Source organism: Anomaloglossus baeobatrachus, chromosome 2 (genome assembly GCF_048569485.1).
Source record: "Anomaloglossus baeobatrachus isolate aAnoBae1 chromosome 2, aAnoBae1.hap1, whole genome shotgun sequence".
Taxonomy (NCBI): domain Eukaryota; kingdom Metazoa; phylum Chordata; class Amphibia; order Anura; family Aromobatidae; genus Anomaloglossus; species Anomaloglossus baeobatrachus.
Genome location: NC_134354.1, coordinates 677,134,121 through 677,148,860, shown reverse-complemented (window position 1 = coordinate 677,148,860; position 14,740 = coordinate 677,134,121). Strand labels below are relative to the sequence as shown.

The following is a 14,740-nucleotide window of genomic DNA, read 5'->3' as shown; positions in this document are numbered from 1 at the left end:
ATTTGACTTCCCAGCAAAGTCTATGAGAAGTCAGATTTGCTGTGCGCACATTGCAGTTTGTCAGTGTTTTATTTGTCAAAAGTTTGTGACAAAAAAAATGCAGCATGTTTATTCTTCCTGCGTTTTTGTCAACATTTGTCGCAAAAACGCATGTTGTGAAATCGCAACGAAAATGCACCTACAATTACAAGCATTTTTTGTGACATTTCCAGGCTCTCTGAGACCCGCAACACACATCCGTTTAATTTGTACGTGTGCGGTACGTATTTGCACGTACCGGAGATACGTACACACGGAGACCCATGTTGTTCTATGGTAGATGGCACACACACGTAAAATTGCACGGAACGTGTGTCCATGAGGTAAGTACGTGTGCGCTTTTCTACATGGACAACATGTCCGTTTTTGGCCGGCAGCACGCAGGCACGGACCCGCTTTAGTCTATGGGTCCATGCCTGCACGTACCGCACACGGAGTATGTCCGTGTTCAGCACGTTTCGTGCGTGTGTGTTTTTACACTAGCGATCTTATTTTTATTTTTTTTTTAATTAACCCCTTCAGCCCCCAGCCTGTTTTCACCTTAAAGACCCGGCCATTTTTTGCAATTTTGACCAGTGTCACTTTGGCAGGTTATAACTCTGGAACACTTCAACGGATCCTGGCGATTCTGAGATTGTTTTTTCGTGACATATTGTACTTCATGTCAGTGGTAAATTTAGGCCGATATTTTTTGCGTTTATTTGTGAAAATTTCGGAAATTTGGCGAAAATTTTGAAAATTTAGCAATTTTCAAAATTTGAAATTTTATGCCCATAAATCTGAGAGATATGTCACACAAAAAAGTTACTAAATAACATTTCCCACATGTCTACTTTACACCAGCGCAATTTTTGAAAAAAAAAAAATTTCCGTTAGGAAGATAGAAGGGTTCAAAGTTCATCACCAATTTCTCATTTTTCCAACAAAATTTACAAAAAAAAATTTTTAGGTACCACATCACATTTGGAGTGATTTGAGAAACCTAGGCGACAGAAGATACCCAAAAGTGACCCAATTCTAAAATCTGCACCCCTCACTCTGCTCAAAACCACATCCAAGAAGTTTATTAACCCTTTAGGAGCTTCACAGCAACCAAAGCAATGTAGACGAAAAAATGAAAATTTTACTTTTTTAACACAAAAATGTTACTTTAGCCATAAAAATTAGTATTTTCACAAGGGTATCAGGAAAAATGCATCATAAAATGTATCGTGCATTTTCTCCTGAGTACGCAGATACCCCATATGTGGTGGTAATCAAATGTTTGGGCACACAGCAGGACTCGGAAGGCAAGGAGCGCCATTTGAATTTTTGAGTGCAAAATTAGCTGCACTCATTAGCGGACACCATGTCGGGTTTGAAGACTCCCTGAGGTGCCTAAACAATGGAGCTCCCCCACAAATGACCCCATTTTGGAAACTAGAGCCCTCAAATATTTTTTCTAGATGTTTGATGTGCACTTTGAACCCCTGGGGGCTTCACAGAAGTTTATAACATTGAGCCGTGAAAAGAAAAAAAAATGTTTTTACCACAAAACTGTTGCTTCAACCAGGTAGCTTTTTTTATCACAAGGGTATCAGGAAAAAATGCACCATAAAATGTATTGTGCATTTTCTCCTGAGTACGCAGATACCCCATATGTGGTGGAAATCAAATGTTTGGGCGCACGGCAGGACTCGGAAGGCAAGGAGCGCCATTTCACAGCAAAATTGGTTGGAATTATTAGCGGACGCCATGTTGCGTTTGGAGACCCCCCTGAAGTGCCTAAACAATGGAGCTCCCCCACAATTGACCCCATTTTGGAAACTAGACCCCTCATGGAATTTATCTAGCTGTTTAGTGAGCACTTTGAACCCCTGGAGGCTTCACAAACGTTTGTAATGTTCAGCCGTGAAAATATTTTATTCTTTTTTTTACCACAAAATTGTTTTTTCAAACAGGTAGCTTTTTTTCCCACAAGGGTATCAGGAAAAAATGCACCATAAAATGTATTGTGCAATTTCTCCTGAGTACGACGATACCTCATATGTGGTAGAAATCAATTGTTTGGGCGTACGGCGGGGCTCAGAAGAGAAGGAGCGCCATTTCACAGTAAAATTGATTGGAATTATTAGCAGACGCCATGTTTCATTTGGAGACCCCCTGAGGTGCCTAAACAATGGAGCTCCCCCACATGTGATCCCATTTTGGAAACTAGACCCCCCCCATACAAAAAAAATTAGTTTGGCGAAATAAAAAATACAGACATCAGTAAAAAAAAAAAAAAAAAAAAAAGAGCGCCTGCCACTAAGACCAGTGCCAAACGTGAGAGCAATGCACGAGTCTCGCATCGCATCATCCACTGCAGTCTGGAAGCGAGCAACTGCGCTGGATAATGCGATGCGAGAGGGCGGGGCGGCAGATGAGAAAGGGCGCAGCGGATGGAAGATGGGAAAGGGCGCAGTGGGTGGAGGAGCGGCAGAGGATGGGAAAGGGCGCAGCGGATGGATGATGGGAAATGGCGCAGCGGATGGATGGGAAATGGCGCAGATGATGGGGGGGGGGAGGTGAGATGGGGATACCTACCTTACAGGATGGATCTAGGCAGCAGGATCACAGCAGACAGAAGAGGCAGCAGATGAAGAAGGCAACAGATCGAGGAGGGTGAGAGGGGGCAGTAGATGGAAAATCGGAGAGAGCAGGCAGCAGATCGGGGAGGGGGGCAGAGTCTGATGGGAGAGAGAGATGGCACATGGAGGAGGGGGGGCCCCGGGGGGAGGGTGGCTTGCAGCACATGTAGGGGGAGGGTGGCTTGCAGCACATGTGGGGGGAGGGTGGCTTGCAGCACATGTGGGGGGAGGGTGGCTGGCTTGCAGCACATGTGGGGGGAGGGTGGCTGGCTTGCAGCACATGTGGGGGGAGGGTGGCTGGCTTGCAGCACATGTGGGGGGAGGTTGGCTGGCTTGCAGCACATGTAGGGGGAGGGTGGCTGGCTTGCAGCACATGTAGGGGGAGGGTGGCTGGCTTGCAGCACATGTGGGGGGAGGGTGGCTTGCAGCACATGTGGGGTGAGGGTGGCTTGCAGCACATGTGCTGCAAGCCAGCCACCCTCCCCCCACATGTGCTGCAAGCCAGCCACCCTCCCCCCACATTTGCTGCAAGCCAGCCACCCTCCCCCCACATGTGCTGCAAGCCACCCTCCCCCCACGTGGGGGGAGGGTGGCTTGCAGCACATGGAGGGATAGGAGGTGTGGCGATGGAGAAGGGGCAGCCGATGAAGGAGGCGGCGGCGGCCGCCGATCGGGAACAGTGGGGGCCGATTCGGGGGCAGCAGCGGCTGAAAAAGGTGGGTGCGACGGCGGCGGGGACAGTGTCGAGCATGGCGGCGGGGACAGCGGTGGATCGGGAGCGGCGGCGGGGACAGCGGTGGAGCGGGAGCATGGCGGCGGAGACAGCGGTGGATCGGGAGCGGCGGCGGGGACAGCGGTGGAGCGGGAGCATGGCGCCGGGGACAGCGGTGGATCGGGAGCGGCGGCGGGGACAGCGGTGGAGCGGGAGCATGGCGCCGGGGACAGCGGTGGATCGGGAGCAGCGGCGGGGCGATCGGAGACAGTGTCGGGGACAGCGGTGCATCGGGAGCAGCGGCGGGGACAGCGGTGAAGCGGGAGCAGCGGCAGGGCGATCGGAGACAGCGGCGGGGACAGCGGTGCATCGGGAGCAGCGGCGGGGACAGCGGTGAAGCGGGAGCAGCGGCGGGGCGATCTGAGACAGCGGTGAAGCGGGAGCAGCGGCGGGGACAGCGGTGAAGCGGGAGCAGCGGCAGGGCGATCGGAGACAGCGGCGGGGACAGCGGTGCATCGGGAGCAGCGGCGGGGACAGCGGTAAAGCGGGAGCAGCGGCGGGGCGATCGGAGACAGCGGCGGGGACAGCGGTGAAGTGGGAGCAGCGGCGGGGCGATCGGGGACAGCGGTGCATCGGGAGCAGCGGCTGGGACAGCGGTGAAGCGGGAGCAGCGGCGGGGCGATCGGAGACAGCAGTGGGGACAGCGGTGGATCGGGAGCAGCGGCGGGGCGATCGGGGACAGGGGCGGGCGGCGGGGACAGGGGCGGGCGGCGGGGACAACTTACCGCTCTCCTCGGCTTCCAGGGACGGTCACAGGCCGCAGATCCACATTGATTGGAGAGAGCGGTCACAAGACCGGTCTCTCCAATCAGAGCTGGGGGCGGGTGAAGCATCGATCACCCAGCTCCAGCCAATGGCCAGTGCTACAGCAGCACTGATCAGGGCTGGATTTCAATGTTCCAGCCATTTTCAATGGCTGGAACATTACAGTGGCTGTAATTGGCTGAGCGGCGTTCGTCAGCCAATCATAGCCTCTGTAGGTTCGGGGAGGAGGCACCACCCCTCCTGAGGTCAGGCAGAGGTCCCCTCCTTCCCGAATCTACCGTTTAATTAAACAAATTTCACTCCCCGGGGCTCCGGGACCGCAATTTCGCCATGACGTACTGAGTACGTCATGGGTCGTTTAGCACCATGTCACCATGACGTACTCAGTACGTCAAAGGTCGTTAAGGGGTTAAATTCAGTATACTTACCTTTTTTTCTGCTGTTCTCAGTCATACTTACATTGGCGCTCGTTTTTTTTCTTCCCCCGGCTCATACCGCTCCCCGATCACCAGCGCGGCGAGGAACAGCTGAAATTGCCTTCATTAGCTGCGTGGAGGTGACAGGAGCGGCGGTGTTTTCTGCATCTCCGGTCACCTCCATGCAGCACAGCTGGAAGCGACGCTGGACCATCCTGGAGTACGCCGGACATGGAGGGCTTTTTCGGGCTTATTAAAGTGGTGAACCAGGGTATATGTTTGTGTTTTTTATTTCTAATATAGGATTTTTTCGGGTGTGTGTGTTTATTTACTGTCACTTACAGATTAATCATGGAAGGTATCTCGGGGAGACGCCTGACATGATTAATCTAGGACTTATTGGCAGCTATGGGCTGCCAATAACTCCTTATTACCCCGATTTGCCAACGCACCAGGGCAAATCGGGAAGAGCCGGGTACAGTCCCAGAACTGTCGCATATAATGTATGCGGCAATTCTGGGTGGCTGCTGACTGATATTGTTAGCCTGGGGGGGCTCCCCATAACGTGGGGCTCCCCATCCTGAGAATACCAGCCTTCAGCCGTATGGCTTTATCTGGCTGGTATTAAAATGGGGAGGGACCGCACGCCGTTTTTTTTAATTATTTATTTATTTATTTATTTTCCTGCACAGTATAGACACGCCCACCGGCTGCTGTGATTGGGTGCAATGAGACAGCTGTCACTCAGCGTGGGGGCGTGTCTGACTGCAACCAATCACAGGCGTCTGTGGGTGGGGAAAGCAGGGAATACGAGATTGATTAATGAGCGGCCTGCATATTCAAAGTAATTGTTGCCGCGTATTCTCTGCACAGCTGTTCCTCATCGGGGATCAGTGAGTATGAGAGAGGGCTGCTCACTTCAGTCACTTGGGGGATTAGCGGTCACTGGTGAATCCTTCACAGGTGACCGCTAATCAGTACGCGGCACACAGACAGAGCCGCGGCATGACAATGAAGTCGGGTGAAGTTCACCCGAGTTCATTCTCATCGCGCAACTCTGTCTGCTGTCAGCCGACATGTATCAACGACATTGTGCAACACACAAACGGACATTCCACACGGACATTCCACGTACACATACACGGGCATTTTACACACAAACACGGACATTTTACACGTACACACGGCTCGCATACGCCATCACACGGATGCGATACGTACCGGAGAAACGCCCCAAAAAAACGGAACACGGACACGAAAAACGGACCGTGTCACACGGACGTTTTTTTTGCGGAAGTGTGTTTTAGGCCTGATAACGTGCAGTTTTAGCTGCAGTTTCTGAACACAAAAAGATGCAGCATGCGCATGTAGCCTTAAAGTGAATCTGTCAGCAAATTTTTGCTCCCCCATCTGAGAGCAGCATAATGTAGAGACAGATACCCTGATTCCAGCGATGAGTCACTTACTGGGCTGTTTGCTTTCATTGTGATAAAATCCATGTTTTCTCTGCTGCAGATCTAGCAATTATACAAAGCTCATGAATATGCTGGACTACCTACAGCATGACAAGAAGCCCTGTAATGATAATCTCCTGCTGATTAACTAGTGATGTTATCAAAACTACACTAAGCAGCCCAATAAGTGACAATCGCTGGAATCAGGATCTCTTGCCCTACGTTATGCTGCGCTCACATTAGGTGTTAAAAACCTGGTGACAGATTCCCTTTGAAGGGGTTGTTAGGTCTAAATCCACAAGTCTGCATTATCACAATTTGGTTTCAATTAGCTTAAAAACTGTATGGGACAGATTCCTTTAAAGAATAAAGTAGACATACCAAAAATAAATGTATACCAAAAAAGTTAGATTTAAAAAAAAAAAAAAAAAAGGTTAGAATAGAGTAGGGCCCGGCCAAAAGAGTCTACCTTGTTGTGGTGGCAGGCTTAAAAACAATCTTTTGGCCAAAACAAAATCTGATGGCTGTGTGTGTGATACGGTGTTCAATGTGAAGGGTTAATGTGTGATTGGTGAGGTTGTAGTGCAGAAGTGAAGTTTTTCGAAGAGTGGCGGTGAGACTGTGGAAGATTCGAGGGGTGAAGGCGGGGCTGGGGTGGAGCCTCAAGGGGGCCCCGAAATTTTGCCAGTATGGTGCCCTGAAATTCCTAGTGGCAGCCCTGGTCCCTGGTATTGTGTAAATGTCCCACAAAGAATGAATGATTATATCTCTAACTTTGCAAATCACTCCCTATTGAGCCTCACATCTAAAGTACACCATTTTTATTATTCTTGCTGGTATTTTTATTAAAAAGGTCACAATACTAGTGGATGTGGTTGTCAGAGCTTGTACCTGACCCATTGGAGTCCATTGGAAAGGGGGGTCGTTAGGGGTCCTGTTACCTTAGTCTCTGACCCTTTCCTTTACACTTGGGGACTGAGGGTTCATCGTGGGGGAGGCCATCGGAGTCATCTGTTTTTTTGGTTCTTTGTGCACTTTTTTCTTTTATATGAATTGATATCTCATGGTTTCTTTATAGGGGGTATATTTCTTTATTTTCAAGATATTTAACTAGATTTATTTACTTGTCTTTTATTCCCTATTTTCTGTTATCAAATCAAAAGACCCTGTGGCATCAAAAAGTCAGATGACATCACTACCTTCTATGACATCACGAGCATCCAAATGTTCTATGCTACGACATCACAATCATATAGTTCCATAAGAACGTCACCCGCAGTCAGATCTGCACATTCACACTGACACATGCCGAAGATGGAGACGATTCGTGGTAAGGTTAGAGTCACAATGTGAGTGCGTAAGAAACATAGGACTGAACATGGTTTATGTCCAGTGCAGTGCGATTCACGTATAGGCTGCCTATGGAGGAGCTCCTCTGCAGCTGTGATCTGCTCACAAGATCAGAACACACTCATATGACACTCTGTCATTGGCAGATCGTATCGGATGGTATTGCATTGGATGCCATATGCTAGTGTGACTCTAGCCTAAAAGGCTCCTAAAAGGTATGTACGACAGCGACACCCCCACCATCCTCATATACTGTACAGCTCTGGCAAAAATTAAGAGACCACTGCAAAATTGTCAGTTTTTCTGATTCTTCTCTTTATAAGTATATTTTTTTGTAAAGTGTAAATTGTTTTTTTATTCTATAAACTACTGACAACATGTCTCCAAATTTCCAAGCAAAAAATTTTGTATTTATTTTCTGAAAATGAGAAATGGTCAGAATAACAAATAATGCACTGCTTTCAGACCACAAATAATGCAAAGAAAGCAAGTTCATAATCATTTAGAAACAACAACACTAATAATGTTTTACCTCAGGAACAGTTCAGAAATCAATATTTTGTGGAATAACCATGATTTTTAATCACAGCTTTCATGCGTCTTGGCATGCTTTCCACCAGTCTTTTACATTGCTCATTGCTTTTGGGTGACCTTATGCCACTCTTGGTGCAAAAATGTAAGCAGTTCTTCTTTGTTTAATGGCTTGTGAGTATCCATCTTCCTCCTGATTACATTCCAGAGGCTTTCAATGGGGTTGAGGTCTGGAGATTGGGCTGGCCATGACAGGGTTTTGATGTGGTGGCCCTTCATCCACACATTGATTGACCTAGCTGTGTGGCATGGCGCATTGTCCTGCTGGAAAAACCAATCCTCAGAGTTGGGGAACATTGCCTGAGCAGAAGGAAGCAACTGTTTTTCCAGGATAACCTTGTATGTGGCTTGATTCATACGTCCTTCGCAAAATTTAATTTGCCCAATTCCTGCCCAATTTCTAGCGTAAGGTTATCTTCTCTGATGAGTCTAATTTTCAGCTTTGCCCAACACCTGGTCATCTAATGGTTAGACGGAGACCTGGAGAGGTGTACAAGCCACAGTGTCTTGCACCGACTGTGTAATATGGCGGAGGATCGGTGATGATCTGGGGAAGTTTAAGCAAGGCTAGGGTTATGTTATATGTGAGGGGGAGTACAATGTGTTTGTAGTGTGAATCATATATACGTGTGTCCTGTATATTACATGTGAGGGACAGTACAATGTCGTTGTAGTGTGTATCTCTCCCGGTTGTTCCTCCTCCATTTCTCCTGGTTGTACCATCGTTCCTCCTCCATCCCTCCCGGTTGTACCATAGTTCCTCCTCCATCTCTCCCGGTTGTACCATCGTTCCTCCTCCATCTCTCCCGGTTGTACCATCGTTCCTCCTCCATCTCTCCCGGTTGTACCATCGTTCCTCCTCCATCTCTCCCGGTTGTACCATCGTTCCTCCTCCATCTCTCTCCTCCCGTCACTTCTTTCTTCACTGAATCTGTGATCTTGTTCTGATATAAGTAATCTTTTCTTATAGAAGTGTCGACTTGGTTTTTGGACCTTCCATTCTCGTATAAAACTCACAAAGCAATGAGGACGACACCAGCAGGTATGTATGGAGGGGTCTCAGTTACTATTCTTAGGGCATGTTCAGGGATTTTTTGTGCTAATAACACTATTTTTTCATTTCTCCTAATAAAAATTCTCTGTTTTCAGTTCCCGTTAGTGAGTGGGCCACGAAGAGTCTCCATCTGAAGCCTCAAGACCATCACAAGAGAAAGCATAACACTATGTGGGTGAGCACATTGTGTCTTTTCTCTTATGTGATCATCCATTTTTCAAATGGCCGATCACTTATTTCGAGTGTTTTCTCGGCGTCTGAACATTTTTTTTGTTTTTTCCTGAAGCGCTTTGACGATGCTTTTTCCGTGTTTGAGTAACGATTTTTTTAATAATTTTTTTGACAACTTTTTATGGGCATTTTTCGGCCGAAAACACAAAACGAAGAAAAAAGGCATCATCGGGGCGTATTTTTTATCTAATTGTGTATTATATATACAGAGTTTTTGTAGCGTGGCCCCAATTCATCAAGACTAGTGTTGTTTACGCCTGTTCTGATGAGGGGCATGTTGGAGTTACACCAGTTTCATTATGCGGCGCAGTGTAACAAACCTTACCATATCCCAAGATTAAAGGGGGCTTAATACACAGTGACATCACTAGCAATGTTGCTCGTGAAAGCACCCGCCCCCGTCGTTTGTGCGTCACAGGCAAATCGCTGCCCGTGGCGCACAATATCGTTAGTCCCCATCACACACACTTACCTGCCTAACGAAGTCGCTGTGGCCGGCAAACTGCCTCTTTTCTAAGTGGGTGGTTCGTGTGGCGTCACAGCGACGTCACAAGGCAGCCGTCCAATTGAAGAGGAGGGGCGGAGAACAGCCGCAGGAAAGGGATGCCCACCTCGTTGCTGGAGGACGCAGGTACGGTGTTGTTCATCATTCCTGGGGTGTCACACGAAGCGATGTGTGCTGCCTCAGGAACGACGAACAACCTGCATCCAGCACCTTCAACGATATTTGGGATTTGAACGACGTGTCAACGATCAACGATTAGGTGAGTATTTGTGATTGTTAGCTTTCGCTCGTGCGTGTCACACGCAACGACCTCGCTAATGAGTACGGATGTGCGTCACAAATTCCATGACCCCAACGACATCTCATTAGCGATGTCATTGCGTGTAACGGGGCCTTTAGAAAATGCACCCTGAACGATCGGTAATAGATCGATTAGGGCACATAAGCTGCCATTGTTCTCGGCAGTGTGACTCCTGTTTACACAGGACGATGCACCACCATGAACAATGAAGAGCTTTTTTGGTGCACAAAATTGTTTCACCCTACAAACGAGCATCTTGGTTGATCATCGAATGATAGCTAGTGTGCATGCAAAGATGTCGTGAGCGAACACTCGCTTGTTCACGATAATCTTTCAGTGTGAATTTTATCCCTTTTTTTCCGGATTTTATTTTACATTTTATTAGCATTTTTCTGACTTCTTTTTAATCCGATGGATAAAACTGGAAAACGCAAAAATAAAATATTCACGAGCGCTTAATCTTCAACGGTTTTAGGGGCGGGAAAAAAAAGACAGTGTGAACATTCCTTAAACATTGCAGAACAGACACAGATGGACGTCACACGACATGGACGCTCACAGACTAACGTCACACGACATGGACGCTCACAGACTAACGTCACATGACATGGACGCTCACAGACTGACGTCACACGACATGGACTCTCACAAACTGACGTCACATGACATGGACTCTCACAGACTGACGTCACATGACATGGATGCTCACAGACTGACGTCACACTACATGGACACTCATACACGGACAGAGCTGGTTCACTTCAGACAATTAGTAAAGTGTATATTTGTATATTATGTACATTGTGAGCCTTTATCCTCTTAATGACCAGACCCAGTTTTTCCGTTTATCATCCATCTGCCATATTTTTGCCCTTTTTCTCGTAGAGATGCTTCTCCGCAGATAGATTTTTTTTTCATATTTATTTGTTCTATTTTTGTCATAAAGTCATTAAGAGGTAAGGACAATATTCCTGGATTGTAAATTGTATTGCATGTGCAGCAGCATCAGGCAGGCAGTATGGGCGGCACGGTGGCTCAGTGATCAGCACTTGTGCTTTGCAGCGCTGGGGTCCTCGGACAACATCTGCAAGAAGTTTGTATGTTCTCCCCGTGTTTGCGTGGGTTTCCTCCGGGGTCTCCGGTTTCCTCCCACACTCCAAAGACATACAACAAAAAGGGGCGATCAGTATTGGAAAAAGATTGTTGTCTTTTATTTATTTAGTAGCTGTAGTACCCGGGCGTTGCCCGGGATAGAAACTGTCACTGTCTATCTCCCAGTCCCTGTCTGTGTGTCTCTCTGTCTGTCTCTTTCCTTGTCTGTCTGTTTCTATCTCTCTGTCTGTCTCTGTATCAGTTTATCTCTATCTCTGTGTTTCTGTATCAGTTTGTCTCTCTGTGTCTCTGTGTCTGTCTGTCTGTCTCTCTATCTCTGTCCCCGTCCGTCTCTGTCCCCGTCCGTCTCTGTGCCCGTCCGTCTCTTTGCCCGTCCGTCTCTGTCTGTCTCTTTCCCCTTCTGTCCCTGTCTGTCTTTTTCCCCGTCTGTCTCTGTCTGTCTCTTTCCCCGTCTGTCTCTGTCTCTTTCCCCGTCTGTCTTTTTCCCATTCTGTATCTGTCTCTTTCCCCGTATGTCTATCTCTGTCTGGCTCTTTCCCAGTCGGTCTCTTTCCCAGTCGGTCTCTTTCCCAGTCGGTCTCTTTCCCAGTCGGTCTCTTTCCCAGTCGGTCTGTCTCTTTCCCCGTCTGTCTCTTTCCCCGTCTGTCTCTTTCCCCGTCTGTCTCTTTCCCCGTCTGTCTCTTTCCCCGTCTGTCTCTTTCCCCGTCTGTCTCTTTCCCCGTCTGTCTCTTTCCCCGTCTTTCTCTTTCCCCGTCTTTCCCCGTCTGTCTCTTTCCCCGTCTGTCTCTTTCCCCGTCTGTCTCTTTCCCCGTCTGTCTCTGTCTGTCTCTTTCCCCGTCTGTCTCTTTCCCCGTCTGTCTCTGTCTGTCTCTTTCCCCGTCTGTCTCTGTCTGTCTCTTTCCCCGTCTGTCTCTGTCTGTCTCTTTCCCCGTCTGTCTCTGTCTGTCTCTTTCCCCGTCTGTCTCTGTCTGTCTCTTTCCCCGTCTGTCTTTTTCCTATTCTGTCTCTGTCTCTTTCCCCGTATGTCTTTCCCAGTCGGTCTCTTTCCCAGTCGGTCTCTTTCCCAGTCGGTCTCTTTCCCAGTCTGTTTGTCTCTGTCTGTCTCTTTCCCCGCCTGTCTCTTTCCCCGCCTGTCTCTTTCCCCGCCTGTCTCTTTCCCCGCCTGTCTCTTTCCCCGCCTGTCTCTTTACCCGCCTGTCTCTTTCCCCGTCTGTCTCTTTCCCCGTCTGTCTCTTTCCCCGTCTGTCTCTTTCCCCGTCTGTCTCTTTCCCCGCCTGTCTCTTTCCCCGCCTGTCTCTTTCCCCGCCTGTCTCTTTCCCCGCCTGTCTTTCCCCGTCTGTCTCTTTCCCCGTCTGTCTCTTTCCCCGCCTGTCTCTTTCCCCGCCTGTCTCTTTCCCCGCCTGTCTCTTTCCCCGCCTGTCTCTTTCCCCGTCTGTCTCTTTCCCCGTCTGTCTCTGTCTGTCTATTTCGTGATTGTAAATGCGACAGTGCGGATTCCTTTAGCGGACATACACACATACATACACACATACATACATACATACATATACACACACACACATACATACACTCAGCTTTATATATTAGATTTATTTATTTAAGCTGTAACACTTCTGCTCTTTTTAGGCTGAGTTCACACCTTGCAGGTTTGATGTGAATTTTACACACAATTTATTTCTCAGACCCAGGAAAGTGGGTGAGTTTATCTTAATCTCATCCCCAATCAAGTCTATGTGGTGCAGAATCCATATGGAAATTGTTTTTTTTATACTTTTTCTTATTATTTACAGCGTGTCAATTTCTGTAGCGGATTTTACATATTCATTTCAATGTGGCTCTTTTAATCTGCATGGTAAATTGCCGGCCTGGCATAAAATATGGATGATTTTTTTTCCATTCATTAATAAAATGTTTATACACTGCAGATTAAATTTTATTAAGCCAGTTGTAAAATCCGCACCAAATACGCAAAGAGTGAACTCGGCCTAAAAAAGAATGATACAGATCTGCAATTGCAGATATAAGCTATAGACAAAGGAAGAAGTCAACCCCACTTTTCTAATACTGAACAACCCTTTTTGAAAAATTTTAGTACAATTAAATTATTATTATTATTAATTACTTATTATAATTTTTGGTTCACTGCCTATTGCTAATAAATAATTTTAAAACAAGAATCGGTCTCAGTGTTTTTCTTCTCGACGATTATTATATCTCACAGTTACCAGGACACATCGATGATACTTCATATTCCTGACCAGTCTCCTGTCCATCATCCACTTTCCAGATCCAGTCCTCCTGTCCATCATCCACTTTCCAGATCCAGTTCCCTATCCATCATCCACTTTCCAGATCCAGTCCCTTATCCATCATCCACTTTCCAGATCCAGTCCCCTGTCCATCATCCACTTTCCAGATCCAGTCCCCTGTCCATCATCCACTTTCAAGATCCAGTCCCCCGTCCATCATCTACTTTCAAAATCCAGTCCATCATCCACGTTCCAGATCCAGTCCCCTATCCATCATCCACTTTCCAGATCCAGTTCCCTGTCCATCATCTACTTTTCAGATCCAGTCCCCTGTCCATCATCGACTTTCCAGATCCAGTCCGCTGTCCATCAACCAGGTTCCAGATCCAGTCCCCTGTCCATCATCCACTTTCCAGAATCAGTCCCGTGTCCATCATCCACATTTCAGATCCAGTCCCCCTGTCCATCATCCACTTTCCAGATTCAGTCACCTGTCCATCATCATTTATTAAATAAAACAAACAGGTTTTCTTCCCATCTTGTGGAAGGTGGTTGGGGTCGGATTCTCATTATTGGGGACTTTTCATTTTTTGTACAGTTATTCTGTTTTAATATGGTGCCTTAATAAATTAATAATGGCCATGAGTGCCCTCCTCAACAAGTAAAAAAAAGTCCCTATAGCTACTAATAACAGCGAGAGTGTAACTCACCTGAGCAGTCATCCACGGGCCACTGGTTTGGGATCCTCAAGAGAATCTAATTACCAACTCTATTGCACTATTGGATGTGCTTTTTTTTGTGCAGACCAGGCTGCAATGTTCTGACGCAGGAGAAGCAGGAGACCTCTGAGAATAAGGTCCCGGCAGGGCAGTGTGTGGACGTAACACTGTGACTAGTAATGGCATGATCCTCTGTGGCTAGCATGGTCTGGGGCATCGTGGCTGACATAGTCTAAGGGTATTCGTGACTGTCAGGATAATGGGCACTTTGGCTAACATTTTCAGGGAGCAATGTGGGTTCAATATGTCTGAAAATGTGATGGGGAAAGCTAACAGGACATAGAGGATTTGCAGATAACTATTGATGAGCGGGAACTACAATGCTCGATACTCGTAACTAGTGATGAGCAAGCACTACAATGCTTGGAACTCGTTAACAACAGTTGTATGCTCGGATGGGCGCGACTCAAGAGCTGAAATATAATGGAAGTGAATGGGGAACTCAAGCATTTTTCCGGAATATTTCCCAGAAAAATGCGTACGTATGAGTACAGTGCGCCCGAGCATGGTAG

General features: G+C 47.5%; 1 long non-coding RNA gene across 1 annotated transcript; it reads left to right on the top strand.

Moving 5' to 3' along the window:
• The first annotated feature begins 7,317 nt into the window (after window positions 1-7,317).
• Window positions 7,318-9,206, top strand: LOC142290549 (uncharacterized). The gene is made up of 3 exons (XR_012750339.1): window positions 7,318-7,385; window positions 8,967-9,038; window positions 9,146-9,206. It is a non-coding gene; the product is annotated as an uncharacterized LOC142290549 (long non-coding RNA).
• The last annotated feature ends 5,534 nt before the right edge of the window (window positions 9,207-14,740 follow it).